This window comes from Alexandromys fortis, unplaced genomic scaffold (genome assembly GCF_014885135.2).
Source record: "Alexandromys fortis isolate MF-2015 unplaced genomic scaffold, M_Fortis_MF-2015_v1.1 scaffold_18, whole genome shotgun sequence".
Taxonomy (NCBI): domain Eukaryota; kingdom Metazoa; phylum Chordata; class Mammalia; order Rodentia; family Cricetidae; genus Alexandromys; species Alexandromys fortis.
Window position 1 is genome coordinate 14,920,335 of NW_026067897.1, and position 26,266 is coordinate 14,946,600.

Genomic DNA, 26,266 nt, shown 5'->3' on the forward strand with positions numbered 1-26,266 from the left:
TGTGTACAGTCCTGACTAACCTGATACAGGACGTAGCCCAGGCTCGCAATTCCTATCATAGTCTTCTGACGAGTGGGATTACCCATCTGGACCACTAGGTCCAGCTCACATTTACTTATTCATTTGGCAGTTATTCTACCTCATCCCTATGGGACTGCAAGCCCCGTGAAGGCCAAGACTACACTGTACTTATTACAACACCCTCAGCATCCACAAGGGTATCAGCAACACAGACAATAAAAAATACTTGCTGATTGAATCACGCAAATTCAGACTCATGCATTTACTATCCATATCCGGCCTTAGAGTGTAAAGTTCATTTCAATAGGATTTCTTTTGCAAATAAATTTAAAAGACAACTTTGAAAAGGCTTATTCTTGCTTTACAGTTGGGGCATGAGGAGTGGATGGGGTTGAATGGGGGAGGCGGGGGCAGAAGGGGAAACTGGCGTTGGTATGAAAAGTGAAAAATAAATTTAAGTTAAAAAAGTGGAAAGTACATTGATTCTCACATTTTGTTGGAACAAAAGGGGAATTCTACGGCATAAGGAAAAGCAATAAAGTCATGACAACAGACAGTACAGAAAAAGATGTTTCACCCTGGACAGGCTTGGCGTTTGGCCCAGACCCAAGATGCAGACTGCCCCAAATCCCACAGGTACAAGGAGTCAAGGAGGTGAATTCACCAAAGAGGTAGCTTTCAGGTAAATAAACTGGGTCAAAGGCAACCTGGAGAAAGGTTCCGCCCTGCAAGAGGTATCATGGGAACTGGTAAAGTATTAGCAAATATTCCCTAGTTTGAAACCGGAGACATGCAGATGCTGCAGGCCAGAGGGCTCCCATTCATCAGATGAGCAAGGATGCACTTGCCACCACTCCAGGCATCTACGCAGCCCTTACTCAGCCCGACCACCCCACCATGCTATTAATTCCCAATCAGAGCAGACCTAAAGACGGACGAGCCCTCTTCTCTCTACCCTAGGTATTCACAGCCACCTTGGTCCCTGTTGGCTTGGATTTTGCTCTATTTCATGGCTGTTGGTAGAAGACAAGTCTGATGGGACACAGCACAGGTTCTCAGTCCTGCCATTTACCTGGGGAAACAATCATACTGGGATTCTAGAAAAAAAAATTAAAGATTAACTGTCTTTCAACATGACAACTCTAATGTGTGCCATTTTACCCTTGGAAACTTTTTTTATCATCCTCGTCTTTTGTGTGTGGCAACAGGACAGGGTTGATGCTAGGCTTCTACCCTGAGCTATAGCTCTGGCCCTTATTTTCTCGGTGGTTTTGGAGCCTGTCTTGGAACTAGCTCTTGTAGACCAGGCTGGTCTCGAACTCACAGAGATCCGCCTGCCTCTGCCTCCCAAGTGCTGGGATTAAAGGTGTGCGCCACCACCGCCAGGCTTATTTTCTCTTTTAATTTTGAGAAAATATCTCATTTAATTGCCCTAGTTGACCCTGTATTCACTCTGTAGTTCTGGCAAGCCTTGGACTCATGATCTCCCCCCCCCCCCCTCCCCACTCCCCCCCCCCTCAGCCTCTTTAGTAGCTGTGATCATGAGCCTAGGCCAAGCTCTTAAGAGTCCTTTGGAGCCAGGCAGTCATGTGATGCAGCCCCTCTAGCAAGGCTCAGGCCTGACTTCTGGCAGGCATCACAAAAATGGCGCAGCTGTAGGAGCTGGTTCCCCAATACGCTCTACAGGTAGAGTCTTGTCCCAAGAGCATCTGCTCTTGTCGCAACTCCTTTTCTGTAAAACTAAAAATCCCTGTAGAACTGCCGGTTCTCAGGTTTCCTGATACTTACAGCCAAATGGACTCCTAACAAACCGTTAAGTAGTCAATTAAAAATTACATTCATGAGAAGGTTGCAGCAAAATGAAAAAATGTTTATGAAAATGCTAAGTGAAAAGCTGAATACAAAATTTACATAGAATGTAATTATAACTCTATGAAACCTTTGCAAAGAAAACCCCGCACCATTTTTCACATGGTGAGGGCTTTTTATTCTCTCTGTTTGTTTGTGGTGTGTGGGTAGGGTATGTGGTGTGGGGTTTGTATGTATATAGTGTGTGTGTGTGGTGTGCAGGCACTTTTGTGTGCACCCGGGGGGGGGGTCAAAGGACGACTTTGGGAATTAGGTCATTTCCTTCTACCTCATAAATTCCAGGGATTGAGCTCAGGACACCAAGCTTATGCAACAAGCCCCTCCCCTGCTGAGCCAGCTCATAGGCTGTTTCTCTTTTTACAGTGTTAAAATATTGATGAGGCTTGTTATCTTTTAATCATCTTAAACTTATTTTTTCTACATTTGGGGAGTACATTATACATTTTAAAGATCTGTTTATTGCTAACTTTTATGTGTATGAGTGTTTTGCCAGCTTGTAAGTCTGTGTACCACATGCAAGTCTCGTATCCACTGAGGCCAGAAGATGGCTTTGGATCTGTTGGTAATGGAGTTCCAGACAGTTGTGAGTCACCATCATCCCAGTGTGGATGCTGGGAATTAAGTGTGTTGCTAACCACTATGCAATCTCTCTATCTACACCAGTTTGATTTAAAAAGAAAGGAGCAAAAAGGAGAAAGAAAAAAAATACTGTAAAGTTCTGTTGTCCTGGAAAACCTGAAGAAAAGCATCAGCCAGCTATGATCTGGGTAAACATACAGAAAGAAACTTTGCCAGCTCTCTTTGATCTGCTTTCATTATTTTAATTTATCAGAGAAAATAACCAGAGAAAATACCATAGACAACGGGAGAGGGACCAGTCTACTTTCCATCACCAGAGAAGATACTGTAGACAACAGGACAGGGACCAGTCTACTTTCCATCACCAGAGAAGATATTGTAGACAACGGGACAGGGACCAGTCTACTTTCCATCACCAGAGAAAATACCGTAGACAACGGGACAGGGACCAGTCTACTTTCCATCACCAGAGAAGATACCATAGACAATGGGACAGGGACCAGTCTACTTTCCATCACTAACAAAGATACCTGAGAAACAGTTGTCAAGGAGGCAACGCTGGCTTGGGTTTCAATCTGTGGTCATCAAGCTCCTTTACTTTGTGGTGAGATAGAAATCTGGGGGAGGTATGTGGCAAGGAAGTCACTCACCTCATGGTAACCAAGAATCTATATATATATATATGAGAGAGAGAGAGAGAGAGAGAGAGAGAGAGAGAGAGAGAGAGAGAGAGAGACAGAGAGAGAGACAGAGAGAGACAGAGAGACAGAGAGAGACAGAGAGAAACATGAAGGGGTTGGGGGCACAATCCCTCTGTCTTACCTTCCTTCTACTAGGCCCTACTTCCTCAAGGCTCTACAATCTGCTACAGCCCCAGAGGTTGGAAAGCAAGTTCTTGAAACAAGTGGGTTTGAGAAAGAGGCACTCCATCAGGGCAGAAGTCCAGCAGGGAACTAATAAACTATCCTCAGTTACCCAGACACCAAAGATAACAGCTTGACTTCAGTCCTGGTTCTTCGTAAATCATCAAGACTGTTGACAAATAGAGGAGGACCAACCAAGTTCAGTGCTTCCGCCTCGGGATGACAGGTTTTCTTGGTCACAGAAATGCCTTGTTGGAGGAGGAAGCTATTAAAATCAAACTCCCTGAAATCCGGACCGGCATTTTGACTTGTGGTTAATTAACTGCACCCCGATTGTGTGTACATGGAATTTTAAAATGCAATCAAAATACGTAGATGATCCCATCCCTGCCCTGCTGCGATGTCATTTCCTCAGTGCTCTGCTCTGTTCCTTGAAAGCAGCCACAGGAAGTCAGAGCCTATTTTCCTCAATGGTGAGTGCACAGAAAAAACAATGTCTAGGCAGATGAAGTTTTCCCCTAACTCGGGGAGTAACTGGAAACTCAGTTGCATCCAGAAGCCCTTTGGGGGAAGCAATGTAAGTAGTTTTGGCAATGGCTGTCTGCAGAGCTCAGCCACTCCGATCAGCTGCCAGAGCCGGTTTGGAGTTTTCTCTCTCCTCTCTCTCTCTCTCTCTAGAGCTGCCTGGGAGAGGGTGAGGCCCTCAGGTGGCCAAAACAACTGATAATTGTCAGGGCCTTTGCCGCTCTTTGTCTCTATGAATCTGGCCTGGGACATGGCCATGGAATAGAGTGCATATGGGTTAATCTCATTGATCTCTTTAACTCCAAAGAACATACGCACACCACATGCAAGCACTAGGCATTCCAAGTCAGGAACTTCACCTTCTACAGTGTACATGAGGAATCGGGGTAAAAGAGAGGAGAGACACCGGGGTGTCTGCTCCCTCCTGCCGATGACCGCTTGCTTTCTGGCCTTCTCCACCCCTGCCATGCAGTTTGCGGCACATCAACAGTTCCCTCAGCATCCACACCAGGTTTTGAAGCTAAGGAGAGGACCGAATTGGATGTACCCAGCACAGCTTTGTGACATTTCCCAGGACCCTGAAGTCACTGGCATTTCAGGAGGGAAGGTGAATGTGTCTCCAACGTGCCCTCTTACTTCCTGGGATCCAAATGATTCTGAGGGCCTCTGGACTAGCGTAGCAGGCACACACAGGCTCAGTGAGAAATATAGGGAGAGGGGATGCTATTCCGGGGGTGGGGGGAGTGTCTGTTCTGAGCGCCAGTGTTTTGGTTCAGATAACCAGAAAGAACCAAGGTGATCTAAGTATCAAAACATAACCACTCAAAGGCTGGGGAAATGATTCAGTCAATAAAATGCATGACACACACACACAGGGACCTTGAGTGTGATGCTCAGCACTCCCATCAAAAAGCACTTGGGAGGCAGGGACCAGGGGATGCCCAGTGGGCTTGCTGGCCTACTATTCTAACTGAATTGGTGATCTTCAGGCTCCATGAGAGACCCAACCATCCTAAAAGATAAGGTGAATGGAAACCGAGGGAGACTCCTGGCATCAGTCTATCGCTTACACATACACGTGCATGCACACACCTCAACCACCTACCTGTGGGTGCTATTACCAAGGGATACCTAGCAAAAGAGTTTATTGCAAAACCAGTAATCAATAGTGATAATTACTACTTTTAAAAAATCCAAATAGAAAAGGTCGCCTGACAAAATTGGGAGCATGGGGGTGGGAGGAGAAAGGAGGGTGGAAGGGGAAAAGAAAGGGAGAAGGGGAGAGGGAAGGAGAACTTGAGGGAACAGGAAGAGTACCAAGCAGTCTTAATCTTGACCATCTCCCCATTTTCTCCACTCTCTTATCTGAGTTTCCTCTTAAAGATCTGCCTTCTCCGTGTTGGGTCCAGGCCCTCTTGGCGTTTTCCCCTTGAGACAGCTGTCTGTTTGCTGGGCTGATGTGTCTCACAGCAACGGAAGCTGACCATGAGCCTCTGCAGGCTGCTCCATCGTCCTCTTGTGTCCTAACCTACCCACCACCCCGTGATGTCACCTCATCATCCAGAACCATTTGAAAGCTTTGCCTGATTTAAACAGCATGAGGCTTTACAGCTCATTCCCCACCAAAGCTCACTGTCCCTGTCAAGGCTTTGGGTCCCCAAATGACATTCCCCCCACCAAGCAAAAAGATCCATAGCGAAAAGACAACAGAATCAGGCTGGAGAGCTGGCTCAGAGTTAGTCACCTGGTGACCCAAGGTCTATGCCCAGAAGCCTCATAGAGGTGGAAAGAGAGGACTGTCTCCACAGTGTTGCCCTCTGACCTCTACCAAGGCCCTGCGGCATGCATACCTTTCCCACCATGCACAGACAAGATAACAATATATACATAAAATGTAAAACACACAGACTCTCCACTGACTACAGAAAACCATACTGGTACTGAGTTCTCAGCTTCCTACAAGTTTTTCTTTTCTCAAGACTGTAAATAGATCTTGAGAAATGAGCAACAGGAACAAAAAGCCATGGCAGAGCCAGACCTGGTTTTGATTCAGTACAAAGGAAAATAAAGCTAAAAGGAGGGAGGGGCTTCCTTTCCAGGACACCAAGGTTCAGTTGCCTGGAGTGCTGTGTTGAGGAGGATCCTGAGGCCAAGTCAGAGGCAAGCAGGAAACAATCCAACGACCAGTCAATGCCCTAAGAGCACAACCGCAGGGTGGCAGCGAGGGAGACACTTGTTAGCCAAACCTGTTGGGGTCACAGGCACACGGGCTTCAGAGTTCAAATCTGGACTTGTACCTTGGGTCTGTGTTTAACGTTCCGAGGCTAGCGCTAATTGCTTGTTAAAACAGGGATGGCAACACCTGTAACAGAGTGCCGACGTCTCCATCAAATGAGGTGATTTGGCAAAGACACCACAGTGTGCCACTCATTGTACGAGCCCAGTGACAGGATACCAGGAGCCTTTATGATACCAGCTCATCAGCCCTGAGAAGATGCCTCGGACTTAACGGTTTCTGGATGTCCACTTTCCTGGAAATCTTCTGCAAAAATTCATAAAGCTGCTCCTGGTGGAGGAGGAGCTGGGTAACCATCAATGATGATCAACACAGTATTTCTGCCTGCTGTGCTCTGCCCCCAAACGACACCACTGGCAGGCAGTGGGGAAGCTAAGTGACTCCAGATTAAATTCCTAGGCTTCCCTAAAATAAGTGCAGGCTGACTCACCCCCTTTATTCCCAGGCTCTTCTGAAAGTTGAAGAAGATGCCATTGTCCAGAAATAGCCTTCACATTCCAGAGTGAAACTGGCTCTCCAAAGGATACAGGGTCTCCAGGAGAAGAGGGCAAAGATACAGCTATGGGTGTCAGCCCACTGGAAATGTCCCCGCAGCGTATCCATGGCAGCTATATGGACCACTGCTCAGGATGCATATGAGCCACTGCACGAGTCTTCTGGGATGTAACAGCATTGGCAGCGATGGATACCAGGGACTCGGAAGGCTCATGCCTTCGCCTGTCACACAGCAGCCCTTGAGAAAACACACATCTCCAGGTCCCACCGCATATGGGGCCAGGTATGAGTTCCTGCCCCCGATGCTACTCTACCCTACTGGCCTTATTTCCCAGCATGCTCTAGCCACTGTAGACTTCAGGACACACACTTCTGGACGTTCTTTTCTTCAATTCCAAACCCATTGACTTCGTTCACGCTCCTGCTTTGACCTCTGTGGCCTGTGGCATGGACATGGGACTGGGACCCGGAAGAGAAATGCAGGCATCAGGGAGGTGCATTGGAACAGTGGGCAGCTGGCACAGGGCAGGAGGAGTGTGGGCTCAGAATGGAACCCTGCCAGACTGAGACAGACCTCCTCCCAGCTGAACCTGAGCTCCCGTGGGAATTGCTACCTGTCCTGCTCATGATACCCCAGCAAGAGGAAAGTGAGAGAATTTTGTCACCTAGGAACAGCTGTGACCCTTTGGGGAACATGTCATTCACTATCTGTCAAGCTAGAACATTTCAAGTTAACTAAGAAAACACAGAGACGGTGTTCTTGCTCTGAGTTCTCCTGAGGTCACTGCGTGTCTCAATGCTTTTAACCAGCTTGGGGTGGTGTTTAATACAGGTCACATGGTCTGAAAGGCTGCAGTACAGCTTTCTCCTTTCAGATAAAAGACAGAGGGCCCCAGGATGCTGAAGGTTGTGGGACTGAGAGAAAGTCACCTGTGAAAGCAGGACAGCGGCCTGGAGCAAAGGGCTCCTTCTGCGCATGCTCTTAGCATCGTTCCCTCCGGGGCCCAGTTTCCACAGGCGGAAGCAGGGCAGGGTGCAGATACAGAGTGCCTGGCAATGGCAGGGGTCCAGGAACCGGGCGTGGCTTATTCCCTGAAGTCTTCGCTTCCGGATCCTCAGAAGACAACTCACTCAATCTTTACAGAAGAATCGAGTCAAAATTATGCCACTAGGGCAGACCCTGAAAGCAACCAATGTTCTCACAGGTAAACAATCCAGACACAGAATGGTGATAATGCCAGGAGACACACAGAAGATGGCTCTCTGCACACTAAGGAGAGAAGCCTGGGTAAAAATCCTTTCTCACAGTCCTCAGAAGAAACCATGCCTCCTCTAGCCTCTCCTACTGCACAGGCTGATTTCTGACTTCTGGTCTACAGAACTCACTGATAATAAATTGCAGGCAAAGGAAAGAGACAGGAAGCTAGTCTGCTTCCCCTCCCCCCTTTTTAAATGCTTTCCCTGCCCAGTTCCCATCAGTGAACCACCACACCTGGCATGCAGTCTTCTAGAAAAGGTGTTCCTCTCTTCTGGAAAACATATATGCAGCTGTAGGGACTTAGCATAACCGGGGTTCCAGCCGCAGCTCAGCAAAGGCTGCAGAGACTCTCCCTCAGAAGTCTATTCACACCCGGCAACGCCACATGGTTTGTGCACCAAGGGCAACTCCAATCCAGCTGGTGTCCTTTGCTCAATGACAAACTGCAGCTTCAAAGTTCTTCCTCAGGCAACATGACAGATAGCTGCTGTGGGACAGTGGTCTTTTGTCCTGTCACTTGTATTACTTTTAATAAAGCGCTGATTGGCCAGTAACCAGGCAGGAAGTAGAGGCGGGGCAATGAGAATTCTGGGAAAAGGGAAGTTTCAGTCTATAGTCATGACCCAGCCTCAGAGGACGCAAGATGTGACTGCCTTGCTGAAAAAGGTACCAAGCCATGTGGCTAACTCAGGCAAGAATTATGGGCTAAATGTAAGTTATAAGAATTAGTCAATAAGAAGCCTGAGCTAATGGGCCAATAAGTTTATAACTAATGTAGACCTCTGTGTGATTCTTTGGGACTTAACAGCTGTAGGACCAGGTAGGACAGAAAACCTTGATCAACAGCTAGCTACTGAGTTTCATATATAAGATGAAAAGTCTTTGCCACCCCTCTCAAAAAGACATCACCCTTTTTGAGAAAAATGCTTTTGCTGGCAACTCTAGAAATTAAAAAAAAAACATTAATCAATAAACTCCAATACAACAAATTCAACAAGGTTTAATTTTTGTATGCGTGAGTGTGGCTGCCTTCTGAGGCCATAGGCATCTGGTTCCCTTGAAGCTGGAGTTACAGGTGTTGTGAGCTGCCTTACACAAATGCTAGGATTTGAACTCAGGTCCTCTGCAAGAGCCATAAGGGCTCTTAACTGCTGAGCCATCTTTCTAGTATTCCCCCCCATCTCTACCAAGGTTTAAATGAACAAATCATTAAGTCTGAGAATTCACACTTAAAAGAATAAGTCCCTGATAATAAAAAATTGGAGCATGCAGTTGGTTGGTAGACCCTTACTTTATACATTAGGTAATTTTTGATTTTGCTTGTTTGTTTGTTTTTTGTTTTTTTTTTGTTTGTTTGTTTGTTTGTTTTGAGACAGGGTTTCTCTGTGGCTTTGGAGCCTGTCCTGGAACTAGCTCTTGTAGACCAGGCTGGTCTCGAACTCACAGAGATCCGCCTGCCTCTGCCTCCAGAATGCTGGGATTAAAGGAGTGCGTCACCACTGCCCGGCTCCATGGCAACTCTTATAAAGGAAAACATTTAACTGGGGTAGCTCGCTTACAGTTCAGAGGTTCAGTCCATTATTATCATGGCGGGACACGGCAGCAGGCAAGCAGACATGGTACTGGAGAAGTAGCCGTAAGTTCTACATCTTTCAGGTAACAGGAAGTGGACTGACTGTTGCCCTGAATGAAGCTTCAGCAAAAGAGATCTCAAAGCCCACTTCTACAGTGACACACTTCCTCCAACAAGACCACACCTACTCCAATAAAACCATACTTCCTAAGAATATCACTCCCTATGAGATTATGGGGACCAATTACATTCAAACCACCATTTAGCCAAAGATGACTTTGAACTTCTGATTCTCTTGCCTCCATCTCCCAAGAGCTGGGATTACAGACATTGACCACCGTGCCTGGTTTATATAATACTAGGGATTAATTTCAAGGCTTTGTGCTTGCTAGTTAAACACTCTACCAACTGACACATCTCTAGCCCATCAACGGGGGTTATTTTATCATGCATGGGGCACTTGGCAATGACAAAGATTATCACAATGAGGAGAAGGGGAGACCAGGGATGCTACCAGATGTCACATAAGCACGGGCAGCCCCATAGCAGAGAATGATCTGGTCTACAATGTTAGTGGTCTTGCAGAGGAGACATCCTGAACTTCACAGGAGGCCTCTCTTTCTTTGTGTAGCGGCTAAGAAGCAGCCCAGACACAGTGGCCCGGGGTCAGGACCTAGAAGCAAAACTCGCCTGCCCATCTACAGAGCAAACAATCTGAGTGTCCACACTGTTCTCTCCAGCATGGTCACATGTTTAGCCCAAGGCCAGTAGTCATCATGGTTTTGTTTTTTGTCTTATGTGTGTGTTTTTTTTTTTTCTTTTTTTTAAACTTGATTTCACAACATGGCTGTCTCTCCAAACCTTGGGCAATTTGAAAATATTACAGAGACACCAAAGGCCCTGGGGAAAATTTCCAGGCTGAAAAGTTCAAATTGCAGGGGAACTTTCTAAATAAGGCATAGAAGGAAGGACAAAGGAAGCACCTACTGACTCAGGCAGACCCAAGGTGGATCAGCTACCAGTGGCCATTAGTGGCTTTCATTTGATCTCTACTTTATTGGCAAATACGGGCAGTGGCCCGATGGCTTCCAGGAGGTAACAGGCCCTGAGGAAAAGGCTTGGTTGGCTGGAAACCACCTCCCTTTGGCTGCTTTTTCAGACATAGAAGACGTAGCTGGGTTGGGTTTTCTGACCTCTGCTCTAACACTTCAGTTTTAAAGTTCCCCAGAAGAGACAAGTAAGCATTCTAGAAAGCTCTGTGGAGTGCAGAAAATTCATATGAAAATCTGCAAGTGCTTTTCCCCCTCTGTCCTCTGTCTTTATCAGTAGAAAAAAATGTCTTAAAGTTTATTGACATTTTTAGATGAGCCAAACTGCGACCCGAAGGGATCATGTTATCTGGTTTTCTAAAGACAAGACGCAGTTGACTTAGGTGACAAGGACTTCCGGGAAACTCACACACCAGCTCTTCTCATGGTGCCCCAAGCTGGTCTCCACATTTTAACAGCAAGCACTTTCCGTCCTCAGCCGTCTCCCGGGCCCCCTTTAAGTTCTTTAACTAAAAGCTTTTTAAAAACCTTTACTGTAATTACAGTCACAGAAGATGTGCTACCCAGAGAACAGAGATCAGCCAAGTTTTCCTCTCAACAGACAGCAACTATTTTAGGCCTGAGAGGTCATCTGAACTCTGCTGCGATGACCCCGTTCTGCTGGATCCCCATAGCGTGGTCACAAACGACACAGAAGTGAACACCCGGGACTGTGGTATCACAAAGCTTCACTGGTAGATAATAAATCTGAATTTCATTACATTTTTATGTTATGAAACAGCCTCAAATTTGTTTTCAGTCATTTAAAACCGTGTAAAGCAGCCTTCTGACGGGAGGGTGCTCTGTGGCTCCGACACATGAGGTATGGGTTGTTGGCTCCTATTCCAAATCAAAAATCGCAATTTTGTGGGGTTGGAGAGATGGGTCTGCAGTTAAGAGCACTGGCTGGTCTTCCAGAAGACCTGGGTTCAATTCCCAGCATCTACATGACAGCCAACAACTGTCTGTAACTCCAATCCCAGGAACCTGTGCCCTCTTCTGTGCTGTGGAATAGTCTTTTTGTACACTGTGAGTATGTGTCACTCTGATTGGTTTAATAAAAAGCCAAATGACCAATAGTTAGGCAGGATTTTCGGGGCAGAGAGGACACTGAATGAGTCAGACACACAAAATGGGATAGAGGTAAAAGCCACATGGTAGAACATAGATTAATAAAGAAATGTGGTTCACAGACATGTCTGCAGGGGGGGAAACAAACATGTGTTTATTATATGCAAAATAAAATAAGACAATTCTATATATTAAAAGAACTGTGAGATCCTCTGTTGTCGCTTTTCATTGCTAGAATCTACTCTGCATTTCCGATTCGCTGTGTGCAATGGACTGTCCCTCGTGACTCCTTACCATTCAGAAATCACCGTGGTCAAATGGGTGAGCGAAAGAGCAAGGCAAATAAATCAACTCTGTGACTTGTCTCCTCGCGGCCGCAAAAAAAAAAAAAAACCCTGACTAGCTCATCTTCAGGAAGGAATGGCTTATCTGGGCTTCCAGGGGAGACAGTCCGCCATGATTGGGTAGGGACGGTGGCAGGAGGGTGAGGTGGCAGTGGCTTGAGGCTGGTGGTCACTCACACTGCATTCAGGGTCGGGAAGTAGAGAAAAACAAATGCTGGTACCCGGCTTGCTCCCTTCTCCCATCCAAGTACTAACCAGGCCCGACCCTGCTTAGCTTCCGAGATCAGCCGAGATCGGGCGCGTTCAGGGTGGTATGGCCGTAGACTGCTCCCTTCTCTTATTTGGTTCAGGACCCCTTCCCGTGGAATGGTGCCACCAACAATCAGGGTGTGGCTTCCCACTTCAGTTAACCACATCTGGACACTCCCTCACGCACACTCCTAGAGACTCCTCTCCTTCTATAGTCTGTCAAGTTGACAATCAATGAATCATCGCAGCCACTATCACAGCATCATCAACATGCCCATTAGGGATGAGGTGATCAGGACTGCAATATGAGTCATTCCCTGTTCTCTAGGAGGCACCGTCTTGCTCCACACAGTGGAAGATCTGTGGATTGCTGAAGGTTGATTATCCAAGCTGCTTTAACGGACTGCTGAAGGCTAATATGTCTTTTTTTTTTATTTTAAAGTCATTTTATTTACGTATCTGAGGGTTTTGCACTGCATATATGTATATGCACCATGTGCATGCCCGGTGCCTGCAGAGGCCAGAGGACATTAGATCCTCTGGAACTGGAGCTGGAGACAGCTATGAGTCCCCATGTGGGTGCTGGGACCTGAGTCCAGGTCTTCTGCAAGAGCAGCCAGTGCTCTTAACTGCTGAGCCATCTCTCCAGCCCTGAAGGCTAACATTTCAGTGTTGTGCTATAGCTCAGTATAACCCATTTTCTCCGTTTGCTTTTGTGGTTTTCTGGTATTCGGATGTTGAGCCAGAGAAGAGGAATGGCGGAGAGTGAGGAAATGCTCTGATTTCTCCTTCTACTTGTCCTCCCGGCAAATACACACCAGACCACTTCTTGACTTCTTGCTCCTTTCTGAAAGGACATGACTGGTTTCTTATAGAATATAGATGCCTACCTGCTGCTGGTAGCTTTCTTCCTTTCCTCTCCTCTCCTCTCCTCTCCTTTCCCTTTCTTTCTTTCTTTCTTTCTTTCTTTCTTTCTTTCTTTCTTTCTTTCTTTCCTCTTTCTTTCTTTCTTTTTGTCAAGAACTAAACAGAGGGAATTTTACATACTAGATAACTGCTCTAGCACCGAGCTATGACTCCATTCCTTGTTATTTTATTTTTGTTGGTTTTCTTTTTTTAAGACAAGTGTTCACTATGCAGTTCAGGCTGGCCTTGAACTCTTGATCTTCCTACATCTGCCTTTCAAGTGCTGGGATTAAAGTTTGTGCCACCATGCACACCTTCACAAAGGATTTCTTGAAAGCACATTGTAACATGCCAAGGAGGCACATGTACCTCCTTCGAACACGTGTCCTGTGGCCTTGCAAATGAGCTATTTAAAATCAAAAGCATAGTCCAGGAGAGGGCTCAGTGGATAAAGGCACCTGCCACCAAGCCTGATGACCTTTGTCTCCTCCTCAGAACACATACAGAGGAGAGAACTGATTCCTACATGTTGTCCTCTGAGCTCTCCAAATACACACACATGCGCATGCATGCATGCATGTATGCACGCACACACACCACAATGTAATTAAATAAATAAAGCCAAACATTCTCTTTCACTTGCCTGACATTCCACAAATGAGGTGGATTTTAAACCTGCCTGTGCAGGCGACACTATGTGAAGGAGCTGGGGTTGCCAAAAGACAGACAAAGGCAGCCAGTTACGTGTGAATTTCAGATAACCAGCAAAGACCTGTTACTCTACATCCATCCAGGCAGGTACTCGGCACCCTGCATCTTAAAGTGCTAAAAGCGGGGATGGTGAGTGGATGGGAGGGGCTAAAGGGGGAGGTAGTTACAAGGGAGATGCAAACATTCGTCACAGGACCCTGAGGATGGTGTTCATGACGATTCAGATCCCCACCACGTCAGAAAGCGCCGGCTCCCCGTTTCAGCCAACACTTCAGGTCTTAATCTGTTGGAACTCTGCGTGTGCAGGGAGAAGCGGGGGGGATCAAGCGAACTGCCTAGACTTTGGTTGAAGCAACAGTGGTCCCTGGTTGAGTTTTGGGGGAGGTCAAATTATGTTATTCTGATTGTTCTGGAAACAACACAAATGCATAACATAGTAAGTTCAGACATCAAAAAGCTGATGTCAGTTTTGCTCTCTGTTCATTAAATTCACCCCCCCCTTTTTTTAAAGAGGGATTACAGCTTGGATTTCTTACAAAGAACTCCTGATTGCCCCAGATCACTGAAAAAGGAACTGATTCCAGCAGCAACCCTGACTCTGTGTACTGTTTCTTTGCTTGTTTGTTTTTCAATAGTGTAAAGATCGCAAAGGGCCCATGAGTGTATGACAAATGGGCTTCTTGTGGGTGCGTCTCACCAACCTGTCGAACAAGCATAGACGTCTTTAAATCTCACTTAGATCTAAGCTGTAATAACCCTACACACCCATCCCATACATTGTTGCTTTAGGGTTAAATAAACTGTACTGAAGGGCATTCGTGGAAAACTGATGACCCAGGATGAGCTGAGGAAAAGTGGGGTACAGAGGGGAATGGAGCTAACTAGGTCCATTGTAAAATCCTGTTCCATTTAATTTAAACCACTGTGAATATTTAGACAGCAATGGATCTTTTCTAAAAGTCAGACTTCTGGGTTCTCAAGTAAAGCAGAGGAGTCTAGGTTTGACTCCCATAAATCAATCACCTGGAATTAGGAATGACTGCTTCTGTCCCCAGGAATTTGTCTTCCTTTACCATGGTCTCAATGGCTTGGCTGTACTAATCTAGCTCCTGTGCTTATCCTATAAATCCTGGAGTAATGTAAAGTATTCCATTTTACATTAAGTACATACAGTACTTAATACCCAGATAATCTGCAAGTCTGGGAAACTCACCTTATCCTCTAAAAGTAACCCCAGGATAGAGTGACCATCTTTTGCTCAATTTTTGGACCTCCTGAATACCTGTCTCTAAAAGGGAAGATTACCAATTCAAAGAGAATGTCCCCCATAGACTCATATATTTGAATGCTTGGTCCCCAGTTAATAGAACTGTTTCACAAGCATTAAGGAGGGGTTGCCTTGTTGAAGGAGGTGTATCATTGGGGATGGGCGTTAAGATTTCAAAAGCCCACAGTATACCCAGTTAGTGCTCCCCCCCCCACACACACTTTCTGACTCATGGTTGTGTCTCATGAGGTAAGCTCTCAGCTACTGCTCCAATGCCATGCCTGCTTGCTCACTGCCCTGCTCCACACCATGGCGGCCATGGGTCATTGATTCACCCACTGAACCGTAAACCCCAATAAATTGTTTCTTCTGTAAGTTGCTTTGGTCACGGTATCTGTCTTAGTTCAGGATGATTTTATTGCTGTGAAGAGACAGCATGACCATAGCAACTCTTAATTTAATTGGGATGGTTTGCTTACAATTTCAGACATTCAGTTCATGACCATTATAATAGGAACTTGGCAGCATGCAGGCAGACATGGTGCCTGCTACATCTTGACCAGAAAGCAGCAGGAAGTGGACACACTACAGTATCCTGAGCATAGGAAACCTCAAAGTCCGGCCTCACAGTGACGCATTTCCTCCCACAAGGCAATACCCTCTCCAACAAAGCCACACCTCCTAATAGTGCCACTCCCTAAGAGCTGATGGGGGCCAAATACATTCAAATCACCATAATATCTTGGCACAGAAAAGTAACTAAGACACCGACTCTGCTGAGGAAAATGCCTTTGCTAGGCCAGGCTGTTCCGGCCTTGACTTAGGACAGAGTAGAGAGCTATGGCTAGCCAGAGGCAGCTAGGAACATGCTAAGCAACAAGGGTGGTCACTGAGAGACTGAGGTCACTTTTGCCTGGACCTCCTCTTTTCTGTGTTTCCAGAGGCAACACCTTCTCTTTGCTCCCCCTCATCAGATCCAATGCAGGTCTGACATCCTTCATTCTCACTGCTAATAAGGTTGGGGGAAGGGTATTTCTAAAGTTGGGCAGACTCAAGGGTCTGTTCTATGCCCAGCCTCTGGGTCTCTTTTTTCTGCGCCCCACACATCCATCTGTGGTTAGTATGATGGAGTTTTGAGATTTTACTTGATTCTGACACTGCGTTTTAGACATGCATATGCAGACTGCAAAATCCATGAGCAGGTCTCCCCCATTAAAGATGGCAGATGTTATAAAGTCAGGGGGCAGAAACTCACAGAAGCTGCATGCCTGACTCCATGCTGCTCAGCCTCACTCTCTTGTCACTTGTAGAACCAAGACGTTATCATAGCTACCCAAAGCCTGACTGGTATTTAATGGCCTTGATGATGTCACCATCGGCACTCAAATCTGAGAGAGAGAGAGAGAGAGAGAGAGAGAGAGAGAGAGAGAGAGAGAGGAAGAAGAATGAGGAGGAGGAGGAGGAAGAGGAANGAGAGAGAGAGGAAGAAGAATGAGGAGGAGGAGGAGGAAGAGGAAGAGGAAGAGGAAGAAGAAGAAGAAGAAGAAGAAGAAGAAGAAGAAGAAGAAGAAGAAGAAGAAGAAGAAGAAGAAGAAGAAGAAGAAGAAGAAGAAGGTGGTGGTGGTAAAAGACTCCACCCCCTGCCCTTGCCTTTGCCTGTAGGGTTAAGCTTTCAAGCACACGTTTTTCTCTTAAGAGTAACATTTTTTTGGTAACCCTCAAAGTTTTACATTTCAGCCCCGGACTTAAAAATAAAAAGAATATTCATGTGACTGGTTATGGTTTAGCAGACTGGGGAGAAGAGGGCTCCCACCACCTAGAATGGTAAATAAACCAGTAAAAGGGCTATTTAATTCTCCAGCAAAAAAGTGGGGGGGGGCAGGTTTTAGAAACGCCTTGAAGACATTTAGTCAAACACAGATGCCAGTCTCAAAGGCTCTCGGGGTCCTGAAATCATCTGCGGTGGGGAAATGGGGCTAGAAAACCGTACTCTGAGGGCTGGGGCCCCAGGCTTTCAAACAGAGATGGGGCTTTAATCTGGAGACTCAAATGGCTTTTCCTTTTGCTTCCATGGTAGATAAGAGAAAGGCTTTGGCCTCACTATGCTGTTCTTCTGCCTTATGAGATGCTCCGGGCACCAAAACTTAAGGTCAAAGATGAATATGAAGTATTTTTAATACACATTCAGGTGCTATGCAAATAAGCTATTCTCTTTCCTCTGTGTCTTTCATTCATGTGCTTGTGTATATGTGTGCATGCATGTTCACCTGTATGCACATGTTCACAAGTATGTGAGTGAGTGTGTGAGTGTGTGTAGAGGGAGTGAGGATTGAAGGGTAACTTTGGCTGTCATTCTCCTTTGGCTATTTATCACCTTCATTTTTATATTTATTTATTTGTTATGTTGAGACAGGGTCCCTCATTGACTTGGCGCCCACTAACTAGGTGAGACTCTCTGGCCAGTGAGCCCCAGGGATCTGCCTGTCTCTGCCTCTCCAGCTCTGAGATTTCAAGTCTCAGCACACCCAGCTTTTTTCTCTAGGTCAGAAGATCGAACCCAGGTCCTGTGTGTATAAGAAGGTACTTTCCAGACTAAACCATCTCTCCAGCCCCTGCCATTCTGTGTCTGTCTCTGGTTAGTAATCCTTATGAGCACAGAACTGCAGGAAAACATGGAGGTAATGATTAACCCAGGACACACGCAGCTCAGACACGCGCCTCCCCATGTCAACCTCTGCTCCACTGGCCTTTCTGTCTGAAATACAACTCATCCACGTGGTATTCCCAAGCTCAGAGCATGCCCGAGAGACCTCTCCAGCCAGCGCCCTGTGCTGTGTGGCCTGTCACCCACAGTCTGTCCTTATTCTCTCAGCCTCCGTCCAGCACAGTGCAGTTTCTGTGCTTTGTATTATAGGACAAACAAGAGACTGGGCGAGTTTGAATTCTTCCAGAAATGGAGAGCTGGCTCAGACAATGGGTGCTCCAAATACGGCCGCCTGGATGGCATCCTTGAGAGAATAAACTCTTTGGATACACCAAGGACAAGCCATACTTGTGTGTACACATGTGGGCCGGAGAGAATCCTGAGCTGTTAGTAAATAATCGCACATCAGCTGTGGCTCAAACTGGCTTCCTGTTCGGGTCATCACAGGTGAAGCAGCTGTTCCAAACCCTGCTGAAGAAGGTCCCATGAGACTTGATTGCAGACTCGATTGAGTTTGCAAAGAAATAACATCACCACGTCATGGGGCCTTTCTCTCCAAGGGCCTCCCACTGCTGCTGGATGTATAGCAAGTTATTATGTGTGGTTTGTGTGTGCGTGTGTGTGTGTGCGTGTGTGTGTGTGTGTGTGTGTGTGTGTGTGTGTGTGTGGATGGGGATCTCACTTGTGCCACAGAATGACTTCTGCTATTTTCGGCCACTTGTCACCTTAGTTTTTGAGGCAGGGTCTCTTCACTGAACCTGTCTGGTCTGGTCGAGACCGTTCTGAACCGGGTCTGGTCCCGTCAGGACTAGTCAAGACTGGTCTGAACCGGCCGGGACTGGTCTGGTCCAGTCTGGACCCATCGAAACAGGTCTGGTCTGGTCTCGACCAGTCTGGACCAGTCTGGTCTGGTTGAGTATCTTACAGGTCCACTCCCCCAAGTCTGATTTTTATGTGGGGGCCAGAAATCTGCAGACAGGTCCTGGTGTTTGCATAACAGACACCTTACCTACTGAGCTATCTTCATCCTATCCCTAGGAATCTCCTTTACTGTGTCTCTTGTCTTCATCAGTTGCCCTCAGGCCCAAAGTCAAACCCATCCTGTGCAAACTTCAGCATCAATAAAGGCACCCAACGCTCTCTGCCTATACTAGTTCCTTGCAAACCCTTAGAGCCTGCTCAGACAATCCAGGCAATGCCCCCCCCCCAACCCAGTCACTCATCTAACCCTGAGAAATTCTCCAAAAAGTTGTCTTCAAGTGATAAACAGAATGTTCACTTTATCTAAATAGAACTAAGCAAGTACTCTAGGTAAACAATGTCCCGTCCCCCCCCCCCCAGAATTCTTAAACTCCAGAGGCCAACCGCAGAGTCTAGTGAATTAACCGCTAAGTCCCAGCCTGCCGCGCAATGCACCTTCACCATCCTCACACAAGGGCTGTTTGAAGTTCTTGCTCAATGCGACTGAATTTGCTGGTTGTTTGTAACTCTTCAGCATGCCCCATGAGCACACGCCACTTATTAAGACTCAGACCCTAATCTTCCTTTACTATCGATCCTCTCCACCTTCAGCAATGGTTTTCAAAGTGTGGTCCCTGGAACAGCAGCTGCCATCGGAAACAGCTGGGACCTTGCTAGAAAAGCAAACTCTCCTGTCTCCTTCCTATGTCCATCCATTCAGACCATGGGAGTGGGAGCATCAAGGAGGTCTCCAGTTGATCCTGAAAGGAATGTGCATTGCTGTTCTATACTACACAGGGTGCATACATGTGCATGTGTGTGTGTGCGCGCACACACACACACACAGAAAGAGAGAGAGAAAAACACATTATCAAATGTCTGTGCTTTGGCCAGTAGTGTCTCCCTGTACCATCACCTGAAGCTGATGATAAATCGGGATCATCTCAAGCATCCTGATGTGAGGTAGACTCAGATATGCATATCTGACTTAGCATGCCAGATTTGCAAGCCTCGGGTAAATGTTCTTCAAGATTCTTCCATAATGACAGGGTCTTTGAGGTCCTGTTAAGTTGGAAAGCTGCAGTCTGCCCACATGTGAACACCCTGACTTACTATTATATCCACAATTGCAAGGGGCTCAACCTAGTTCAAAACTATAGCAAAGGGTTATTATCTTTTCCAAGAACCCAAGCATTAGGATGTGAGACTCACCGATCCTTAGGGAAAACAGAATCCGATTTTGCAACCTTATGATTGACTGGGAGAATGCCCAAAGGATTACTTTAGAGCCTCCACATGTATGAAACTCAGCTAAGTCAGTGCGTATAGAAAACAAACTGTAAAGTTCAAAGCCCTACCCATCTAAAGGTCACAAAATGCCAACCTGTTGACCAAAAGGAATTGCACGTGGCCACAAATCTTTTCAGGCCTTAACCTCATTCTTCATTTAAATGGGAGGCCCTATGTTTAAAAATCCGTTTTCTGACTTCTCTTGACCATGAGCTATTGCAGTACCCCAGGACCCACGTTCTCACACATCACTTGCAGCTTCCATGCCCTGTGGCCTCTGCTTCGTTAGGGTCCCAACTTTCCACTCAGTGCCCCTGATTCAGGTTACGCCTTGCTCCCATAATCTACTGAGTTCACAGCTACCAAAGAGCCTCACAGTGGGGGCTGGAGAGACGACTCAGTGGGTAACAGCACTTGCTGGATGAGCATGAGAACCTGGGTTTGAATCCCAGGTCACACACAGAAAGCCAGGTGTGCTCTCATACAGGCCTGTGGCCCTGGTGCTGTGGCAGCAGAGACAGGAGGATCACCTGGGCTCGCTGGCCTCAGGCCTAACCCCAGGTTCTGTGAGAGACCCTGTCTCAAAGGCATAAGGTGGCGAGTGGGAGAGCAGAACAACCAGGGTCCTCCAGCCACTGTGTCCACCTCTCTCTCTCTCTCTCTCTCTCTCTCTCCCTCCCTCCCTCCCTCCCTCCCTCCCTCCCTCTCTCTCTCTCTCTCTCTCTTTCTCTCTTTCTCTCTCTCTCTCATCTCTCTCTCTCACACACACACACGAAAACTCTAGGCAGATAGTACGTTCAGCCAAAATTTCCTAATTTGGCAAAACTATTGAGGTTGACAGAGCTGTCCCTTTGTTTCTCTTTTCTATTTTGAGATGCACAAGTTGTTTGTTTGCTGCAAACAGAAACTTTCTGCGCATGCTCGCTGGGTGTCTGCTCTGAGCCGTCTCAGGAAATTTCCCAAGTCGCTCCGGCAAACGCTCCACAATGTGGAGCCTCTCCTTAACCCATCTCACAGATGAGGAAACCGAGGGACAAGGACATGGTGCCGATTCTAATGAAAGAGCTCAACCCTGAGCCCAGAACGGACAGTCCTAATCACCCTGTCAGACTGGCAAGGCCCTGGTAGCCTTCAGGAGTACTGTCCTATGCGTCATCTCAGCCCGAGTCCTGCCACATAATGACTATCTTACTGCTCCCGATGTCCCCCCCCCCAAGGAATCAGTGATGGAATGGGACTAGATTAAAGGACCAATTGCAGAGGTCCCCAATGTACTGGATAGCCTCTATAGAACGGCAGATGTGCCTCCACTGGACCCTGGCTTTCTTTTAGATGTTGGCTTATCATAACCCATAACCCCACTGCCTGGCTTGAAAAAGAAATGACTTTTTAGAAAGCGCTAAGTACTCTGTTTTTTACAGCGCTTTAACGTTTGGGAGAGCAGTGACTCTTTGTCCTGAGAGGCTCCAGTCCTGAAATTCTCAGATACAAAAACTATCTAGAGAGTTCCATGACCCATACACATGCTTGTGTAAGGTTCTCTCAGCACACTCAGGACTTGTCATGGCACTGAGAGGTCCCAAGGTGACAGTTATTTGCCGGGCAACCTTGTAAATTCAAGCCAGGGCAAATCCTTCCTCTCCCTGATAACCTTACTACATGATTTCTTAGGCCTTGATGCGGAGGTTTAAAGACACAGTGTGGTGCACTCTGTGTTGGAAGTAGATAGCAGATAAATACCCAAGATTCTTTGCTCTCAGTCAACCATCCACCAACAACACTGGTCCACAAGGGATGTGCAGGCGATGGTTCCCACAAGAACCAGTTACTAAAAGGTTTCTATTTGGATCTCCAACACCTCTGCACCCCTGACTTGGCATGTAGGGGTGAATCATACATAAGTCATAGCCAGGACTTCTATGCAGCTTAAGCAGGCCAACCACAGTGGCATGAGTCAATCATAGACTGGTAGCCCCCCCTTGAACTTAAACCCCAGGAACTTGTCACTCAAAGGAAAGGGCTGTAAAAGGACAAATCTAAGGAAAAAATATTTTCTCTAGGCCTACTCAGGACAGAGAATGGGGGCAAGTGGAAGCCATCAACATGCTGACCGAACCTGGGGGGAGACAGAAAGGAAGAAAAGGTGGTGGTGAGATGGTGGGAGGAAAGGGTGGAAGGAGAGAGAGACAATTTAGAGAAAGATACAGAGAAAGAAACGGTACACAGAAAATCAGAGAGATGAGGAGGAGGGGAGGGAGGGAGGAAAGGAGTCAGAGAAGACAGAGATTCAAAGAAAAGAGGGACCAAGAGAGAGGAATGAAGGGATAGAATGGGAAAGGAGAGAGAGAAAGAGAGACAGAGATTAAGCAAGATCTCAGAGGGTCCTGATTCTATAAAGGCATATCCAAGCCCATGTACCTCCAAGCTCACTGCCCTCCTCCCAGCCCAGGAGGATCCAGGATGGATATGCATCAGAAGAGAACAGAGCTTCCCCCAAACTCTTCCGCATCTCACTGCATGGGTCTGGATGCTCAGCTGTGCAATGGAGACAGTGGGATTCCACACGTCAGAATGCATGCAGCATGGCGACCGTCTGTGGGAGTTGTGAGGTTCCGTGCAAGTGCAAAGGGAGACTTTTATCATCCCACAGAGTGAGTTCCTAACGCACGACAAACCTCCACAAAGAGAGGTGTAGGTGAGATTAGCATTTTGTATTTCAGCACACGTGATACAGTCATGTCGAGAGCCCTTTCCATGGGACCCAAGACAGCCTCTCTAACAGTTAGTCATTTTGACTCCTGCCCAAGGAAGGCTATCTCCCCCTTGGATATGGAAACACAACAACACCCTCCCCCAAAGTCAGTTTCCATTGAGACGGAGCAGCTTCCCCCGAGAGAATGTTACTCACTGGGTTAGAGTTTATACTGGGATTTTCCATGCTCTGGACCCAGCTTGGAAGAGTCTCAGAAGGATATAGGTCTGGTTTACTCAAGTTTTTCCAATCCTATGCATTCTGCTGCTGTTTCGGGGGCTCACACTGAGGCTGTAGACCACCTGCACAGTGACCCCGTGAGCAAGGGTGAGGTACTGCAGCCACCTTCCACGGCAGTTCAGGGCAGCTGGGAAGATGGCTCAGGGGGTAAGGTACTGGCTGTGCATGGGGAGTTCAGATTCCCAGCATCCATGGGAGAAGCGTAGCATGCAGACACATGTCTACACTTCAGTGCTGGGGACCACAGACAGGCAGATCTTGGGGGCTGGCTGGCCAGTCCAGCAAAATTGGAGAGCTCTAGGTCCAGTGAGAAACTCTGTCTCAGAAAGACAAACAGAAAAGAAGAGGAAGATAACAAACATCTACCTCTGACCTTTAACACAGTGGCAAAGGCTATTGTATCTGCACATACACTAGCACACAGATAACACATATATGTACATACATACACGAACACACACACACACACACACACACGCATGCACACACGCGTGCCAGCCTTTCGTTATGTTCTTACTTCCAACTACTGACTTAATTTATAGCTTTTGCCTTTCCCTTCCCCATACTAATTGTTCCAAAGAAATAATAAGCACACAAAAATAAGTAAATGCCCACGGTCATAGGAAAGGCTATAATGCTGCTTTCTATGTTATTTTATCCAAACTCCAAGCTTGTTCAAGTGACAGCTCGTGGGGCCCGGGAGTGGGAAGGGGGTCTCCACATGCCTTGAGGCTGTTTCCATGCCCTACACTCGAGATCGTGGGCTCTGTCCTACTTGTAATCCACAGTCACTGTTCACATGCTCCCCCAGTTCTTGACTATGAGTAACTCTGTGCTTAATCAAGGCCAGCACCTAACCCAAGGCCTTACTGACATTTCAAAAATGGCAACCATTGTACTATTTCTCCTCACTCTGTGGCCGGAAGTATTTTGTTGGTTCTGAAGGTATAGTTGTGGTAGTATCTCTGGAGAGGAAAGGACCAGGAAGGAGGAGAGACACTTGCCAAAGATAGAGTTGCTCTTCTTTGGAAAGGACATGAGAGGCTTCTTTTTTCTCATTGATTGGTCTCTGGGCTGACTTAGCAGATTCAGCTGCGGCGCTGGAGCACACTGGGTGATTCCCACAGACGACCATGCAACAGACATCCTGGGCCACCGGACACCTGACCTTTCAAATATTAAGCTTGAGGCTGGGAGTGGAGGCACACACCTTTAATCCCAGCGCTGAGGAGGCTCTGACAGGTGGATGCCTGTGAATTCAAGGTCAGTCTGGTCTACGTCGTGTGTTCTGGGCCAACCAGGGCTACGCAGGGAGGAGCACACCCCCCTTTTAACTCAAGCATGCAAGAACAAGACCTTCCTGATGGTGGTTGTCAGCATTGGTGATACCTAAGAGAGATACTCCACAGAAACCTGCGGAATGAGCAGATGAGTGGGCCTTCAGGTCCCAATCTCTGCTGCGGAAGAAGTGGTGCTGGCTAGAACCTGACCTCCCTCAGAGTTGACCCCTCCCCAGCACTGCACAGGAGCTGAGGACTCAGCCTGAACATCATTCATGGGTCACAACGCCACACACACACACACACACACACACACACACACACACACACACACACACATCTTCAAACACAGCCCAAGAGATAAACTCCTGGGCCCAGTTTATAGAGGAAAAAAATTTGAGGTTCAGACTCAAGACTGATCAAGACACAGGAACCCAAATAAGTGAAGACAGGAAGAATCGTTCTCTTCTCTGTTATCTCAGAGGGATTTCAGGCATGATAGGTTTTGGGGAAGGGCTGTAAGCATCTCAGTGCCCCCCTGAGAATTCTGGGAAAGTGGTCTAGAGAGGCAAGGTCTGCTGAATCTGGAAAGTGCATACTAAGCCCAAATGAGACAAAAAATTATCTACTGATTGTAGCCATAAAGTCCACCTCACTGTTCTGTCTCTTCTCTCTCTCTCTCTCTCTCTCTCTCTCTCTCTCTCTCTCTCTCTCTCACACACACACACACACACACACACACACACAGAGATAACACTTAATCCCAACTAGATTTTTGCTGATACTGACTCTCCTCTATTCTCAAAACCCCTCAAAGATTCCTCTGCTCCACAACTGAACAGGCGGGTGGGTATTTATCTTCTTATATGATTAAGAGAACCCTGAGGGTACTCCCTAGATCTTTCTTGAAGATCGCCTTGGCCATGGCTGAGATTACTCCAGCCTACTTGGAAGGAGTGGCCCTCGTGTTAGCTACCCTTGGCACCGCGCTCAGAAAGCAAGTCCTTTCATGGAGTCAGCTGTCCCCCAGGCATCCAGGGACACTGGTCACACAGAGGCAAGAAAACGTGACAGCTGTTGCAAACAGCAGCCCATGGGGAGTGGCCCAGGGTTCTCTGGGGCAGACACTTTTCAGCAGTTGAAGGAGCCCATTATCCAGTTACACAAAACACCCGCCAGCTCCGTGGCACCACTTGTAGCAAATTCAAGACGGACTGCCACATTGCCGTGACACCGACGTTAGACTCTGATCAACTTCATTAACCACCCAAATGTACGTGCACTGTGTGGATGGGGGAAGAAATGAACCCACAGCCTCCCTAAATCCAAGGACCAACTTCAAAGAGAGCCTCAGAAGCCAATCCTGGTATTTTGCCACTGCCCACTGCCCCACGCACAGCTTTCTCCTTCTGGGCACAGTCTTTCAGATCAGAAGAGTTTGAGAAAGGGGGTGGGGTCTCCGAGCTACTGAGCCTACATCAGGCCTGCATGCATTTTCCAGAAGACTCCATCCAAAGGCATTTGAAAACACTTTCATATAGACATTGCTTCCAAAACATTACACAGTATTTCTCCAACAAATTTATGTGTTTCTAGGGAACTCCTGGAGCACAGGGGGAAAAGCGCTTAGGTGCAGAATGTCTGGAGAGTCTTTTACGCCAACATTCTAGCAGGCCTCCTTTAATTCGCTATTATTTCACATAGCGCCAGTAACTGTTCCCTCCTCTGCAAAGGAAATATATAACCCAGCTGTGGTGGCTCCAGTGAAAACCACATCTGGGGAACACTGGCAGAACTGGCAAGGCCTCTCCAATCTCGGCAGCGTCAGACAGCTCTTGTCTGAAGCCGAGATGCACATGGTTCGGTGCTTTGAAAGTGCCGAACTTTGCCAAAACCGGATGCTCCTTTGTATGCCTAACCCATGG

General features: G+C 47.1%; 1 protein-coding gene across 3 annotated transcripts in view; it reads right to left on the bottom strand.

The window, feature by feature from the left end:
* Positions 1 to 26,266, bottom strand: part of Palm2akap2 (PALM2 and AKAP2 fusion) — a 301,240-nt gene that overhangs the window by 274,019 nt on the left and 955 nt on the right. The window lies entirely within an intron of this gene.